This window comes from Pseudophryne corroboree, chromosome 11 (genome assembly GCF_028390025.1).
Source record: "Pseudophryne corroboree isolate aPseCor3 chromosome 11, aPseCor3.hap2, whole genome shotgun sequence".
NCBI classification, from domain to species: domain Eukaryota; kingdom Metazoa; phylum Chordata; class Amphibia; order Anura; family Myobatrachidae; genus Pseudophryne; species Pseudophryne corroboree.
In genome coordinates, this window is record NC_086454.1 from 191,235,220 (window position 1) to 191,252,642 (window position 17,423).

At 45.5% G+C, this 17,423-nt stretch overlaps 1 pseudogene; it reads right to left on the minus strand.

Moving 5' to 3' along the window:
- Window positions 1–2,487: 2,487 nt before the first annotated feature.
- Window positions 2,488–2,606, minus strand: LOC134970459 (5S ribosomal RNA; annotated as a pseudogene).
- Between the last annotated feature and the right edge of the window lie 14,817 nt (window positions 2,607–17,423).

The window sequence follows — 17,423 nt, forward strand, 5'->3', positions numbered from 1 at the left end:
GAATCTGACAGGGGGAGGATGATTTTTTGCCTCAATCTGGGATCCGAGTAAACCATGAAAACCCTAGCAGTTCTGGGACCCCGCTTCAATGTTCGGTTGGGTCTGGTTCTTGGAGAACTGGACCCACTCATCTCTAGTAAGTACTGAAAGTTGATACAAACTAACCTGCCAGATTATTGGTGTGAATACATCATGCCATAGTTATAGGATTGCAGTATAATGTAACATATGAATAATAACAATGCACATGCTGGTGATTATTCTGTATATACCACATTAATGCACTCTACATATGACAGGGGAATCACGTACACACCAGGTACTGTCTAAAATTTATGATAAATGCATTACGTCTAGTAAAGGTCAAATAAATGCCATTGCAAAAAAAATAAAGGTTCAATTAACCACAGGGATGACTTTTATTTATTTTTTACAACTACATTGTAGTTTGCAGTGTGGTATATTTTACATTTTATTTTCACACAAGAAAACATTAGAGGGAAATTCAATTACCCGCAATCCATTTTCGCAGTCAAAAACACAGTAAATTCCAGTTTCACTGCATTTTTATCAGGATAATTCTATTATCTCCCCATTTTTTTCACACCCAGTTTCACACAAAAATACTCAGGATCCAGGGTAAATTCTTGGGTTCACATGTTTTCATGATCATGGCTGCGAAAACACGTCATTTATTGGGGATTTTGTTTCTCCTGCATCGAGGCAGGAGAAACAAAATCCCAGATAGTACCAGTTATCAGGGATAATTGAATTAACCCACAGGAATCAGTTAGCCACAACAATTTACCATGGCTAATTAAATTTCTCCCTAGATCTTTTAATTCAGTTGTTCAATTAGATTGTCAGGAGGCCTATTTTTGGTGTAGATTTTATAGAAACAGACCAAGCACCCATGTTCATCCGTGTTCCTTCTCTACCAGGCAACTGCAACTCTAATATACAGTGATAACAATGTATAATTCAAGCACATGGCCTGGATCCTGACATTAGAGGATGGGGTGGGCCTCTCATACAGTGGGGCCCACCTAGGAATTCCGTTGTACCCATGTTGGCCAATATAACTCTTGGATGCAGTTGCAACCAGGACTGTGTCTTTTGCCGTAGCTGCAACTGTGTCTTTATGCTAATGTGCAGCTGATGGCCTTCCTACTGTGGAGCCCACTCACTGCTTATTAAGATGCACCATCTGTTGACCAATCAGAGATTGAACCAGCTGTATGATGATTCTCTGTCTGAACATGGCTACGTTTGTCAGTGCAATTCACACAGCTGACCATCAACGCGCCTGCCAGAAATGCCCACTGACATTGCATATCCCTGCGTGTAATTTCAGTCTATGAGGTAAATTTACCAACATTCGTGTTGCAGCCGATTTCACCTGAGACCAATCTCAGCCGTTTGAGTTTGCAACTTTTTGAGAAAATATATGTTAATTTACTTAACTACCATGTTTTATCAATTCCAGTTCACCAGTGTCGATGTAATTCGTATTTTCAGGCAGTGCCAGACATGACAAAATGAAACCTGTCCGGATCAGTGAGATCTGTGCAGAGCTTCAATGTGTAAAGTATTTAAATAGTTAAAAATGAGGAAAATAAATTGCTTGGGGTCTCTCCTGCAAAGTAAATCCAGCCTTGGGCTCTTTGAGCTGGTCCTGGTTGTTAAAATATTGTGGGAAAAATGTGTAGGGCTTCCCAGTATTTTAAAAACCAGCACCGGGCTATTGGACCGGTCCTGGTTCCAAAAATACAGGGGAAAAAGGACCTAGGGGTCCCCCGTATTTTTGAAACCGGCAACAGGCTCCACTATCAAAAGGAAGAGCGACCGGGCACTGGTGTGTGATAAATTGCAACAAATTATGAAGAACCAAAAGTGGACAATTATAATTGCTGGAAAGGAAATTGAAGCCTTTCAATTGTAGTCCCTATTGGTGGTGCGCCCAGAGCTAGAAAGTACAAGTACTGACAAGGGGAGAGAGAGAAAGCTCTTGTGTGGGCGCACTCTTATGAAAAGAAGAAATATTCTTCAGTTATGAAAGGAAAATTAAAATGTATGTTTATTGATCAAAATTAAAAAGTTACCCCTCTGCGATCCAAAGAAAGGTGTAAAAATAGGAGAGATGTGAGAAAATATTTAAAATGTTCTGGTCTGTTAATCACACGAGAAGGATTAGAAAGGCTGCAGACACCTGATAGTCTGACACCCGTTTCTCCTGACCAGTACAGATATTCTGTATTAATGAGACCAACCAAGGAGGTCAGTATTGTGTCTTAGAAAACCACTTAGATTGGGTTAATACTAAGCAATTTGTTATTCACCCGTTTATCCATATTGCACAAATTGGAGATGTCTATAATGGCATGACCTGAACGCTGGTGAAAGTAAAGAAAAAGTTAAAAAGAAAAGAACAAATAGTGGTGATACTGCTGTTGGTGTCCACCCTTCAAAGGAAGGGGAATAGTCCCTACTCTACAACACCGGGTATTCCCAGGGAGTCTCCTCTCAAGGTACTAACCCGACCCGACGCTGTTTTGCTTCCAAGATCGGACGAGATCGGGCATTAGCAGCGTGGTATGATAGTAGAGAGGCTATCTACCAATGAGAGTGCACCTATATAGGAATAGTAAAATAGGGAGATTAGAAAGATGAAGCCATATAATGTGTGGATTTGCTTTCCACGTTAGGCAGGGTGAAGCAATTGCCACTCAGTGGCGAAGTACACCCTGGATCATGGATAAGAGTCCATGGTAAAAACAGTAAGCAATGGAAAGGAGAAGAAAAAATGTTCAGAAGGATTTTACACTAATTAGAATTCGACTATTGGTTAGTGTCCCTAGGGAGAAACCAAGTCACAAGATATGGAGCGTCAGGTAGATTTGTGAATCCAAATATAAATCACATATATATTCCTTTTGTGCAAAAGACACTTGTGAGTACAGTAGCAGAAAATCATTACTTTGGGTAAGGGATTAAACCAACCTATAAAGTGTAACACACTGCGTAAATAATCAAAAATGGGAGCAGTGTGCAAAGAATAGGTCTAACCTGCAATCTATAGGATTAATAGGCTGTAATATGCATAGAAAATCCCAACTGCATAATATGCAGTATTAATTAGTGTGCCCAATGCAATAGGCACATAAAGCAGTGGTAATTCAAACCTTAATTAAAGATAAGAAAAAATGATACTCAAAGTGTCAGGTTCAGGAGACAGGTGGTAGTAAACGATCCTCCAAGGAAAGGTCCCATTGTAAAGTCCGTGAAAAACGCTTTTCGCCCGCTGGGCTTATTCACTTCCGGGATCTCACAGCTGATACAGCATGTGGGGTTTAAAAACCCTGCTAGCATAGGTAGCAGCCAATGGGCTGTTCGTGTCTAATTAGGCATAGGGCGGGAGTGCTGGAGGTTCCCATTGAGGCGCATGAGGCCTATGAGAACGAGTGTGTGGCGCATCCCAGCCATTCAAAGCGTGGGTGCGCTTGATAACAGTGGCATGTGGGCGGACTGGAAGCAGGGAAAGGGGCTCGCGAGCATACGTAAAGGGAGTGGCCCATGTGATCTGGGCAATGAGAGGAGCCTGGTCACGGAGAAAATGGTGGCGCCATGTTGGAAATGGGATTGCCAGGAGTGCCTCTTGTTGTAAAACATACGATTGTTATGATTCCAGCACTCTGGTCAGAGGAGATCTTATGGCAAGGACCGGAGCACTGGAACGGAATGCTGGGGAAGGGAGCAGGACAGGAAAATAGCCCCTGGCGCCCTAACTCTGTTGTCTCACCCGTGTTGTCAGAAATCCCCTGCGAGACTATGGTTTCTTGAGCCCTTGGCAGCCGCGTTTGAAGGGCGGATTATGTCTGCCTAACTTCGATGCCCCCCGGTCTTAATGAGAGACAAAGGGAAACCCGAGACAGGGTGATAACAAGAGGCCCTCTAACTAAACAACCAGGCCAGGGGCTAAGCAAACTCAAAACTATAATATGTGCGGAAAAACCGCCAAGGAAAAGGACAACCAAAATATCCACTTGTCCAATTCTCCTACCCGGCACCGCCGAGTACCAGAGAGGACTTGTGGAAGCGGAACCCTCCGCAAATGCTCCAAACACAAAATATTAAAGGTAAAGCGGCTGAGCCGCAACACACGGCAGAGCCGCAACTCACGAACACCACTGGATATAAAACGGTGATCAGTCAGGACTACTGGGACGAGATGGTAACTCCCGAGTACAGGACTTCTGAGGACTGGAATGACCGGATACAGCAGGACTAGAAACAGACTCTCAGCAACCAAAGGCAGCATGCAGGAAGCAAATACCGGCGTCTGTGAGAAGCCCTGGGAGTGTACTTAACAGGGAGTCCTCCAATCAGCTGTTAAGAGGCTGATTGGACTAAATGCCATGCAGCTGCCTTGCTGCACGGCCAGAGAACAGGTGAACGCATTAATCCTAAAACCAAGCAACGGGGAACGCGGTCCGCCAGTGGCGTCCCCGTTGCTAGGGTCCGTGCGGCTTCAGCGCGCCCCGCGTCTAGCGTTGCTAGGGAGCCGGCGGCTGTACGTGCACGGCGTCCCTAGTTGCTAGGCGCCGGGTCGCGCGGACAAGCGGACCCCGGCGCCTAACAGTACCCCCCCCTTGAGGAGGGGTCAAGGAACCCCTAAAGCCAGGTTTCCGAGGAAATTCCCGAAAAAATGCCCTCTTGAGCCTCGGGGCATGAAGATCCTTATCCAGGACCCAAGACCTTTCCTCCGGACCATAGCCTCTCCAGTGAACCAGAAAATAAAGCCGGCCCCGGGACAATTTGGAATCGAGAACCTTCTCCACCAAGAACTCCTGTTGTCCCTGTACATCCACCGGAGATCTACCCTGAGAGATCCTCCGAGGAAATCTACTGGAAGAAACGTATTGTTTCAACAGGGAACATTGAAACGTATTTCCAATCCTGAGAGATCTTGGTAAACGTAACCGAAAGGCAACTGGGTTGACTCTTTTAATAATAAGAAATGGCCCAATAAATTTGGGTCCCAATCTAGCCGAGGATTGTCAAAGCCTGATGTTACGAGTCGACAACCATACCCTATCTCCCACCTTAAAAGTGCAAGGACGTCGGAGCCTGTCAGAAAATGTCTTCTCTCGAAAAGGCCGCTTTTCTGAGAGCAAGGTGCACTTTTTTCCAAATGGCTCTGAGATGGGAGGTTAAGGTTAGCGAGGAGACTGAAGATTGATGAAAAAAAAAATTAGCTCTGGGGTGAAAACCAAAAACTGAAAAGAATGGAGACTCTTTAGTGGAGGAATGACAAGAATTATTGTAAGCAAACTCCGCCAACGGAAGAAACTCGGACCAATCATTCTGGAGTTTGGCAGAATACAAGCGCAAATACTGTTTCAATGATTGGTTAACTCGCTTGGTTTGCCCGTTGGATTGTGGGTGGTAACCGGATGTTAACGACAATTTCATCTTTAATGAGGCACAAAAACATTTCCAGAATTGTGCGATAAATTGTGGACCCCGATCAGAAACAATATCAGTAGGCAACCCATGAAGTCTGAAAACATGGCGGAGAAACAAAACTGCCAACCCTTGATCAGAAGGCAATCGGGGGAGAGCCTTAAAATGAGCCATCTTGCTAAAACGGTCCACTACCACCCATATGACTCGGAATCCGGCTGAAAGGGGAAGGTCAACCACAAAATCCATGGAAATATAAGACCATGGCCTGAGAGGAACATTTAAGGGCATAAGTTGCCCGATAGGCAAGGAACGGGGAACCTTATGCTGTGCACAAACCTGACATAAATAAACAAACTCCTTAACGTCTTTAGAAAGACCAGGCCACCATACTGAGCGAGAGACTAACTCCAAAGTCTTAGAGATTCCCGGATGCCCGGAAACTTTGTTATCATGGAATTCCGTTAAAACAGTAGCTCTCAAAAACTCAGGGACGTAAAGACGACCAGCAGGAGTATTTCCAGGAGCTTGGTGTTGAAGCTGTTTTAACTGGGTAAATAAATCTTGTGTGAGGCCTGCCCAGATGACCGAAGATGGAAGTATGGGAGTAACAGGACTGTTATTGTGAACCGGAAGAAAGCTGCGTGACAGGGCATCAGCCTTAGTATTCTTGGAACCAGGCCTGAAAGTGATTATAAATTTGAAACGAGTAAAAAATAAAGCCCAACGTGCCTGCCGGGCATTAAGCCGTTTAGCCGATTCGATGTATTGCAGGTTTTTATGGTCAGTCAATACTGAAATAGTATGTTTTGCTCCCTCCAGCCAATGCCTCCACTCCTCGAAAGCCCACTTTACCGCCAGTAACTCCCGATTACCAACGTCATAGTTGGATTCAGCGGAGGAGAATTTCCTGGACATAAAGGCACAAGGATGTAACTCCAGAGACTTCGGATCCTTTTGAGAAAGGATAGCCCCCACTCCAACCTCCGAGGCATCAACCTCCACAACAAAGGGCAATTCCGGATTGGGATGTCTGAGGACTGGAGCCGAGACAAAGGCTTGTTTCAAGGCCCGGAAGGACAACTCAGCTTCACGCGACCAGTTAGTAGGAACCGCTCCTTTCTTTGTCAGAGCTACAATGGGAGCAACCAGGTCAGAAAAAGAATGAATGAACCTCCTATAATAATTCGCAAACCCTAAAAAACGCTGAATTGCTTTTAAATTGGTGGGTTGCGCCCAACTAAGGATGGCCTGGAGCTTCTTTGGTTCCATGGAAAATCCCCGAGGGGAAATAATGTACCCTAAAAAAGATACTTCCGTGACATGAAACTCACACTTCTCCAGCTTGGCATATAAATGATTCTCACGTAACTTTTGAAGAACCAGACGCACCTGGGTAACATGTTGTTCCATTGATTCAGAATAAATCAGGATGTCGTCTAAGTAAACGACCACGAATTTCCCTAGGAAGTCACGGAGCACATCGTTAATGAGGTCTTGAAAAACTGCTGGAGCATTAGACAAGCCGAACGGCATCACCAGGTACTCGTAGTGACCCGACTGAGTACTGAAGGCCGTTTTCCACTCATCTCCAGATTTAATTTGGATGAGGTTGAACGCTCCTCTAAGGTCAATTTTAGAAAAAATCACAGCAGAACGTAACTGATCAAAGAGTACAGAAATCAACGGCAAAGGATAGGTGTTTTTAACTGAGATCTTATTCAGGGCTCTAAAATCAATGCAAGGTCTAAGCGAGCCATCCTTTTTCTCCACAAAGAAGAAGCCTGCACTTAAAGGAGATTTTGATGGTCTAATAAATCCTTTCTCAAGGCTCTCCTTTACATAATCATTCATAGCCGCAGTTTCTGGCCCGGATAATGCATATATTCTTCCCTTTGGCAATGCGGCACCAGGAATTAACTCAATAGCACAATCATAAGGCCGATGGGGAGGCAGAATGTCCGCATTGCCTTTGGAGAAAACATCAGCAAACTCCTGGTATTCCACCGGAATGGGTTCTGGAATAATAGCTGCTACTCTGACTGGAAACGTGATACATTCCTAATCACAAAAAGTACCCCATTGTGAAATCTCCCCCGACCGCCAATCAATGGTGGGATTATGAAAGGCCAGCCAAGGGTGACCCAGAACAACTGGAACTGCAGGGCAATGTGTAAGAAAGAACTCGATTTTCTCGGAATGTAGAGCTCCTACTGTAAGTAGTACAGGGGGTGTACGGAGAGAAATAATCCCATTAGACAGCGGACTCCCATCTAAGCCATGCATGGTGACACACCTACCCAAAGGTAACTGAGGAATGCCTAAGGCCTTAGCCCAAGTTAAATCCATAAAGTTTCCTGCAGCTCCACTGTCAACAAAAGCCGACACCGAAGAACTGAGGCTGCCAAAGGAAACTTTAACTGGGACTAAAAGGGAGTTATTCGAGGAGATAAGCTGCAGACCTAGGTGAACCCCCTCACAATTCACCTGGTCAAAGCGTTTCCCGACTTGTTCGGACAATTACGAGCAAAATGTCCCTTACCCCCACAGTACAGACAAAGACCAGAATTTTGCCTTCTGGCTCTTTCTTCAGGAGACAGCCGGGAGAGACCCATCTGCATGGGCTCCTCTACGTCTTCAGGAATGGAATATACACACGGACTTGACCTTACAGGTGCTCCTTTTTCAGCCCTCCGCTCTCTGAGATGACGATCAATCTTAATAGAAAGCTCCATGAGTTTATCGAGAGTCTCAGCAGCGGGGTACTGAAGGAGACTGTCTTTTATAGACTCTGATAAGCCGAGGCGAAACTGACTGCGCAGGGCTGGGTCATTCCAGCCACAGTCGTTCGACCAATGGCGAAACTCCGTACAATAAACCTCTGCAGGATTTCTACCCTGTCTGAGAGCGCGCAACTGACTTTCAGCGGACGCCTCTCTATCAGGGTCATCATACAAGAGCCCTAAAAACTCAAAAAAAGCGTCAACTGACAACAATGCCGGATCCTCTGCTCTTAAACCAAATGCCCAGGTCTGAGGATCCCCCTGGAGCAAAGAAATAATAATCCCGACCCGCTGAGATTCAGTACCCGAGGAAGTCGGTCTTAAACGAAAATAAAGTTTACAGGATTCTTTAAAATTAAAAAACTCTTTTCTATCACCAGAAAAACGGTCAGGCAAATGCATCTTTGGTTCAGAGACTACCCTTGGGGAAGCTCGCAAAAGATCTTCCTGCGACTTCACCCGAAGAGAAAGATCCTGAACCATCTGAGTGAGTTCTTGAATCTGGCTGACTAAGAGCTGACCAGGATTTGGCCCTAAACCTGTTGGATTCATGAGGCCGAAAAAACTCTCACAAAACTGAATGAGAAAAAATTAAACCCTGTTTAATTTTAAGTTTTGGTATGGCCGGTAATAATGTTATGATTCCAGCACTCTGGTCAGAGGAGATCTTATGGCAAGGACCGGAGCACTGGAACGGAATGCTGGGGAAGGGAGCAGGACAGGAAAATAGCCCCTGGCGCCCTAACTCTGTTGTCTCACCCGTGTTGTCAGAAATCCCCTGCGAGACTATGGTTTCCTGAGCCCTTGGCAGCCGCGTTTGAAGGGTGGATTATGTCTGCCCAACTTCGATGCCCCCCGGTCTTAATGAGAGACAAAGGGAAACCCGAGACAGGGTGATAACAAGAGGCCCTCTAACTAAACAACCAGGCCAGGGGCTAAGCAAACTCAAAACTATAATATGTGCGGAAAAACCGCCAAGGAAAAGGACAACCAAAATATCCACTTGTCCAATTCTCCTACCCGGCACCGCCGAGTACCAGAGAGGACTTGTGGAAGCGAAAGCCTCCGCAAATGCTCCAAACACAAAATATAAAAGGTAAAGCGGCTGAGCCGCAACACACGACAGAGCCGCAACTCACGAACACCACTGGATATAAAACGGTGATCAGTCAGGACTCCAGGGACGAGATGGTAACTCCCGAGTACAGGACTTCTGAGGACTGGAATGACCGGATACAGCAGGACTAGAAACAGACTCTCAGCAACCAAAGGCAGCATGCAGGAAGCTATTACCGGCGTCTGTGAGAAGCCCTGGGAGTGTACTTAACAGGGAGTCCTCCAATCAGCTGTTAAGAGGCTGATTGGACTAAATGCCGTGCAGCTGCCTTGCTGCACGGCCAGAGAACAGGTGAACGCATTAATCCTAAAACCCAGCAACGGTGAACGCGGTCCGCCAGTGGCGTCCCCGTTGCTAGGGTCCGTGCGGCTTCAGCGCGCCCGGCGTCTAGCGTTGCTAGGGAGCCGGCGGCTGTACATGCACGGCGTCCCTAGTTGCTAGGCGCCGGGTCGCGCGGACAAGCGGACCCCGGCGCCTAACAACGATAGTGGGAATAAGGTATATTTAAGTTAAATAAACTCATGGAGCACCCAAGTGTTGCTGTTAAGGACTGGACTTGCTGAAATGCAAAACCGAGGTTGCCGACTTTTATGAAAACTATGGGCGGAAGGTTTGGGAAAACCTATGGGCGCTTGGGGCCAATGGGGACGTGATTGCAGTCGCTCCAGACTGCCCTGCATCACCGCCAGCGGGTGGGCTCGGAATTCTGAGCCTTTTCCTCGCACCCCCAGTTGCGGGAGAATGTGAAGGAGGAGATGTTGACAGGTCGCGTTCCGCTTGACTTGACAATTTTCTCACCAGCAGGTCTTTGAACCCCAGCAGACTTGTGTCTGCCGGAAAGAGAGATCCAAGGTAGGTTTTAAATCTAGGATCGAGCACGGTGGCCAAAATGTAGTGCTCTGATTTCAACAGATTGACCACCCGTGAATCCTTGTTAAGCGAATTAAGGGCTCCATCCACAAGTCCCACATGCCTAGTGGAATCGCTCTGTGTTAGCTCCTCCTTCAATGTCTCCAGCTTCTTCTGCAAAAGCCTGATGAGGGGAATGACCTGACTCAGGCTGGCAGTGTCTGAACTGACTTCACGTGTGGCAAGTTCAAAGGGCAGCAGAACCTTGCACAACGTTGAAATCATTCTCCACTGCGCTTGAGACAGGTGCATTCCACCTCCTATATCGTGGTCAGTTGTATAGGCTTGAATGGCCTTTTGCTGCTCCTCCAACCTCTGAAGCATATAGAGGGTTGAATTCCACCTCGTTACCACTTCTTGCTTCAGATGATGGCAGGGCAGGTTCAGGCGTTTTTGGTGGTGCTCCAGTCTTCTGTACGTGGTGCCTGTACGCCGAAAGTGTCCCGTAATTCTTCTGGCCACCGACAGCATCTCTTGCACGCCCCTCTCGTTTTTTAAATAATTCTGCACCACCAAATTCAAGGTATGTGCAAAACATGGGACGTGCTGGAATTTGCCCAGATTTAATGCACACACAATATTGCTGGCGTTGTCCGATGCCACAAATCCACAGGAGAGTCCAATTGGGGTAAGCCATTCCGCGATGATCTTCCTCAGTTGCCGTAAGAGGTTTTCAGCTGTGTGCGTATTCTGGAAACCGGTGATACAAAGCGTAGCCTGCCTAGGAAAGAGTTGGCGTTTGCGAGATGCTGCTACTGGTGCCGCCGCTGCTGTTCTTGCGGCGGGAGTCCATACATCTACCCAGTGGGCTGTCACAGTCATATAGTCCTGACCCTGCCCTGCTCCACTTGTCCACATGTCCGTGGTTAAGTGGACATTGGGTACAGCTGCATTTTTTAGGACACTGGTGACTCTTTTTCTGAGGTCTGTGTACATTTTCGGTATCGCCTGCCTAGAGAAATGGAACCTAGATGGTATTTGGTACCGGGGACACAGTACCTCAAACAAGTCTCTAGTTGGCTCTGCAGTAATGATGGATACCGGAACCACGTTTCTCACCACCCAGGATGCCAAGGCCTCAGTTATCCGCTTTGCAGCAGGATGACTGCTGTGATATTTCATCTTCATCGCAAAGGACTGTTGGACAGTCAATTGCTTGGTGGAAGTAGTAAAAGTGGTCTTACGACTTCCCCTCTGGGATGACCATCGACTCCCAGCAGCAACAACAGCAGCGCCAGCAGCAGTAGGCGTTACACGCAAGGATGCATCGGAGGAATCCCAGGCAGGAGAGGACTCGTCAGAATTGCCAGTGACATGGCCTGCAGGACTATTGGCATTCCTGGGGAAGGAGGAAATTGACACTGAGGGAGTTGGTGGGGTGGTTTGCGTGAGCTTGGTTACAAGAGGAAGGGATTTACTGGTCAGTGGACTGCTTCCGCTGTCGCCCAAAGTTTTTGAACTTGTCACTGACTTATGATGAATGCGCTGCAGGTGACGTATAAGGGAGGATGTTCCGAGGTGGTTAACGTCCTTACCCCTACTTATTACAGCTTGACAAAGGCAACACACGGCTTGACAAATGTTGTCCGCATTTCTGTTGAAATACTTCCACACCGAAGAGCTGATTTTTTTGGTATTTTCACCAGGCATGTCAATGGCCATATTCATCCCACGGACAACAGGTGTCTCCCCGGGTGCCTGACTTAAACAAACCACCTCACCATCAGAATCCTCCTGGTCAATTTCCTCCCCAGCGCCAGCAACACCCATATCCTCCTCATCCTGGTGTACTTCAACACTGACATCTTCAATCTGACTATCAGGAACTGGACTGTGGGTGCTCCTTCCAGCACTTGCAGGGGGCGTGCAAATGGTGGAAGGCGCATGCTCTTCACGTCCAGTGTTGGGAAGGTCAGGCATCGCAACCGACACAATTGGACTCTCCTTGTGGATTTGTGATTTCGAAGAACGCACAGTTCTTTGCTGTGCTTTTGCCAGCTTAAGTCTTTTCATTTTTCTAGCGAGAGGCTGAGTGCTTCCACCCTCATGTGAAGCTGAACCACTAGCCATGAACATAGGCCAGGGCCTCAGCCGTTCCTTGCCACTCCGTGTGGTAAATGGCATATTGGCAAGTTTACGCTTCTCCTCCGACGATTTTATTTTAGATTTTTGAGTCCTTTTTTTACTGATATTTGGTGTTTTGGATTTTACATGCTCTGTACTATGACATTGGGCATCGGCCTTGGCAGACGACGTTGATGGCATTTCATCGTCTCGGCCATGACTAGTGGCAGCAGCTTCAGCACGAGGTGGAAGTCGATCTTGATCTTTCCCTATTTTTGGAACCTCAACATTTTTGTTCTCCATATTTTAATAGGCACAACTAAAAGGCACCTCAGGTAAACAATGGAGATGGATGGATACTAGTATACTTATGGATGACGAGTGACTGCCGACACAGAGGTAGCTACAGCCGTGGACTACCGTACTGCGTCTGCTAGTATAGACTGGATGATAATGATATAAAAAATATATATATATATCACTACTGCAGGACAGGTATATATTATATAATGACGGACCTGCTGGACACTGTCAGCAGCAGACTCCTAAACTACTAGTATGAAGAAGATAGAAAAAAAAAACCCACCACAGGTAGGTATACAATTATGGACGAGCACTGCCGACACAGAGGTAGCTACAGCCGTGGACTACCGTACTGCGTCTGCTAGTATAGACTGGATGACAATGATATAAAAAATATATATATATCACTACTGCAGGACAGGTATATATTATATAATGACGGACCTGCTGGACACTGTCAGCAGCAGACTCCTAAACTACTAGTATGAAGAAGATAGAAAAAAAAACCCCCACCACAGGTAGGTATACAATTATGGACGAGCACTGCCGACACAGAGGTAGCTACAGCCGTGGACTACCGTACTGCGTCTGCTAGTATAGACTGGATGATAATGATATAAAATATATATATATATATATATCACTACTGCAGGACAGGTATATATTATATAATGACGGACCTGCTGGACACTGTCAGCAGCAGACTCCTAAACTACTAGTATGAAGAAGATAGAAAAAAAACCCCACCACAGGTAGGTATACAATTATGGACGAGCACTGCCGACACAGAGGTAGCTACAGCCGTGGACTACCGTACTGCGTCTGCTAGTATAGACTGGATGATAATGATATAAAAAATATATATATATCACTACTGCAGGACAGGTATATATTATATAATGACGGACCTGCTGGACACTGTCAGCAGACTCCTAAACTACTAGTATGAAGAAGATAGAAAAAAAAAAACCCACCATAGGTAGGTATACAATTATGGACGAGCACTGCCGACACAGAGGTAGCTACAGCCGTGGACTACCGTACTGCGTCTGCTAGTATAGACTGGATGATAATGATATAAAAAATATATATATATCACTACTGCAGGACAGGTATATATTATATAATGACGGACCTGCTGGACACTGTCAGCAGCAGACTCCTAAACTACTAGTATGAAGAAGATAGAAAAAAAAACCCCACCACAGGTAGGTATACAATTATGGACGAGCACTGCCGACACAGAGGTAGCTACAGCCGTGGACTACCGTACTGCGTCTGCTAGTATAGACTGGATGATAATGATATAAAAAATATATATATATCACTACTGCAGGACAGGTATATATTATATAATGACGGACCTGCTGGACACTGTCAGCAGCAGACTCCTAAACTACTAGTATGAAGAAGAAAGAAAAAAAAAAAACCACCACAGGTAGGTATACAATTATGGACGAGCACTGCCGACACAGAGGTAGCTACAGCCGTGGACTACCGTACTGCGTCTGCTAGTATAGACTGGATGATGATGATATAAAAAATATATATATATCACTACTGCAGGTATATATTATAATATAATGAATGACGGACCTGCTGGACACTGTCTGTCAGCAGAATGCGTTTATAGAATAAAAAAAAAAACACCACACGAGTGTTTAACTTTTTCAGGCAGACAATATACTGGTGGTCACTGGTCAGTCACACTGGCAGCAAAAGTGTGCACTGTTATGTACTACTGCTATAACTGCTCCCCAGTCTCCCCCACAATTAAGCTGTGTGAGCAGTGAGCACTCAGCACAGTCAGATATACATAGATGATATTATCATGCAGCACACTGAGGCTGAGCACAGATATGGTATGTGACTGTGTATCGTTTTTTTTCAGGCAGAGAACGGATTTTAAATAATAAATAAAACTGGTGGTTACTAGTATAACTATCAGCAAAACTCTGCACTCTCTGAGTACTCCTAATGCTCCCCAAAATTACTAAAATTAAATTACTAGTAAATCAAGTGTCTCACTCTCTATCTAAACGGAGAGGACGCCAGCCACGTCCTCTCCCTATCAATCTCAATGCACGTGTGAAAATGGCGGCGACGCGCGGCTCCTTATATAGAATCCGAGTCTCGCGATAGAATACGAGCCTCGCGAGAATCCGACAGCGGGATGATGACGTTCGGGCGCGCTCGGGTTAGCCGAGCAAGGCGGGAAGATCCGAGTCTGCCTCGGACCCGTGTAAAAAGGCTGAAGTTCGGGGGGGGGGTTCGGATTCCGAGGAACCGAACCCGCTCATCTCTACTAAAGACATGTACTATTTCTCAAGCAATGGTCGTTGTTGATGTATTGCACAATTATATCAATTCCGGGTATCTGGTATTGTATTCCATTATCACCAAAATATATTGATGGCCCCAGGTGGATTTTATTAGATGTCCAACCAAATCTATAGCTATTCTTTCAAACATAACCTCAATAATTGGTACAGGGACAAGCAGACTTTTAAAATGTGGCCTTGAAGCATGATACTGACATTTAAGACAGGATGCACAATTCTCAGATACCTCCTTATGGATAACTACCTGAAAAACCTCTGTAAAATCCTCTCTGTTTTGTTTCTACCTATAGGTGACCTGCAGTTACAGTATGTGACCATTAGCTAGGTCTAATTTAATTCTTCTATAATGTATGCCTTGGAGACTACCATTTGTTCCCCAATCTCTTCCCCTTTCTAAGTCACTTGATAAGAAAAATACTGGCATGTTGTCATGTGAGGATATGACAACTAACTATCAGGGTCTACAGAGTTTACATCATAACTTTTACATTTTCTCTAGTTTTACCAGAATAAGGCCATTTAACTCCTCTAAGGCAAAGATCTCTTTTATGACTTCAAGATCAGGCAGACAATTAACCGGTTCAACAACTTTTTCTACTTCAGTAAGAGGTATATCACTACCCCACTACTGTTCTTATAATTCTCTGGCTCCCCAATCATGCTTAAGAAAGGGCACATTTCAGACTCATAAGACACTCCCACTGCCACTGTATCAGTAACATTCTCAAATAGGTCTGGGTTATTTACTTATGTAACAAATTGGCTTTTCCATAGCTTCCAGTCTCTCCCCAAAATCACATCATACATCAAGCCAGGAACCAACCCCAGAAAGAATACAGTGGAACCACACTGTGTTTCTATATCTACCTATGCAGTAACATACAGTACTACCAAGTATCCCCATGTATGCAAGTCACACCAAAAGTTTTCCCCTTACAGTTCAAGGGGTTTACCAATTTGGCTTTCATAAGAGTAACAGGCTACCAGAATCTAAGAAAGCCTCTACCTGGTTGCCTTCAATAGTGACTAAACACATTTACTTATTTGGAACAGTCTAACCAGTGATCACTGGAGATCGCTGTTGCAGGAATAGAGCCTAGTGGGGTACACTCAATACTTCCTTAATCACCACATACCTTTTAACCATTTCAAACAATTTGACTGCTGTTTTAGGATCCGTGTTGCGCACCCACTTGCGCAGAGTTAGGTACAGTATCAATCCATAATGTCCCTTTTGTCTGGCTGTAGCCACTTTGTGGTAAAATACATGAGGTCATGCTTTTAAGAGCAGAGAGGCTTTTCTGTTTGGTATTTCCAGCAGTGAGCTTGTTGGGCACGCTGAGCCCCATGTTAGATTGGGCGAGTGGCGTTACCGCTGGAGCAACTGGTGTGCTTGAGTAGACAGCATGAAAAACTGTCAGTCCAGATGAGAACCTGACTTGGATCAATGAAGAAAAGTCTGGTGTTGAAGTGATCTGGCATGAAATCTGCAGAAGATGACCACTTCAAAAGCAGCAGCTATCTTCCATAGTGGCCTGTTGCAGTTGAAGAAGAGACCGCATTCTGGACTAGAGGTCACGGATTTTCTGCGATGGAAGGAAGACATGTTGAGACTCTGTATTGAAAAGAAGACACAGAAACAACATCAGATGAGAGGGAAGTAGGTTCGATTTTAGAAAATTGACAATTTAACCATGAGTCTGCAGAGTAGAATGCATGACCTGCAGGTGATGTAGCAGGAGGGCATCCGACAGAACCTTGAGAAGTAGTTTGTCCATATATGTAATGATGGTGACACCCATGATCCTTAGCATAGAGACCATATGAGCCATGACCTTCATGAAAAGCCTTGGACCTGGGAGCCGGTATTTTGGTCTCACCCCTCAGCAGATAACACCTAAGTGCGGCCCATACCCCCCTTGTGATGATACTGGGTTCTGGTTCTAGTGAGGACAGGGGTGCTGGCAGGAGAGGACCTCCCATGATTTGAATGTAATTATGATTGGCCACTAGGTTACTCACATGATCCCTAGCAGAAGAACATCTTTGTGGTGATGAGGGCACCAACAGAAGGGCCCTCTCTCCTGTGCTAATTTGCATGCTGTTTATTACCACAGCCAATTTATTTCTTCAGGGGTTGCAGCTCTTCCTCTTCACATGCTGCACCCCCTGATCTCTGTTCTGCTCAAGGGAAGACTAGATTGCGGGGCATGTACCGCTAGGATAAAAAATTTTTACTGAATTTTGCCATGCCATTTGTGTAGTCAGCATGGAAAAAGATGTGGATCAGGGAAGCAGCGGAATGCAGGATTGACGTGAAGATTTGAAAATCATGAGCTAAAGCCTAAATTCTATCCTCCCTCTTCTTTTCTATGTCTTATTTTGTCTGGTCACACATCATCTGGTAGCTGGACATGTCCCTTCAGTAGTACTGTACTCACA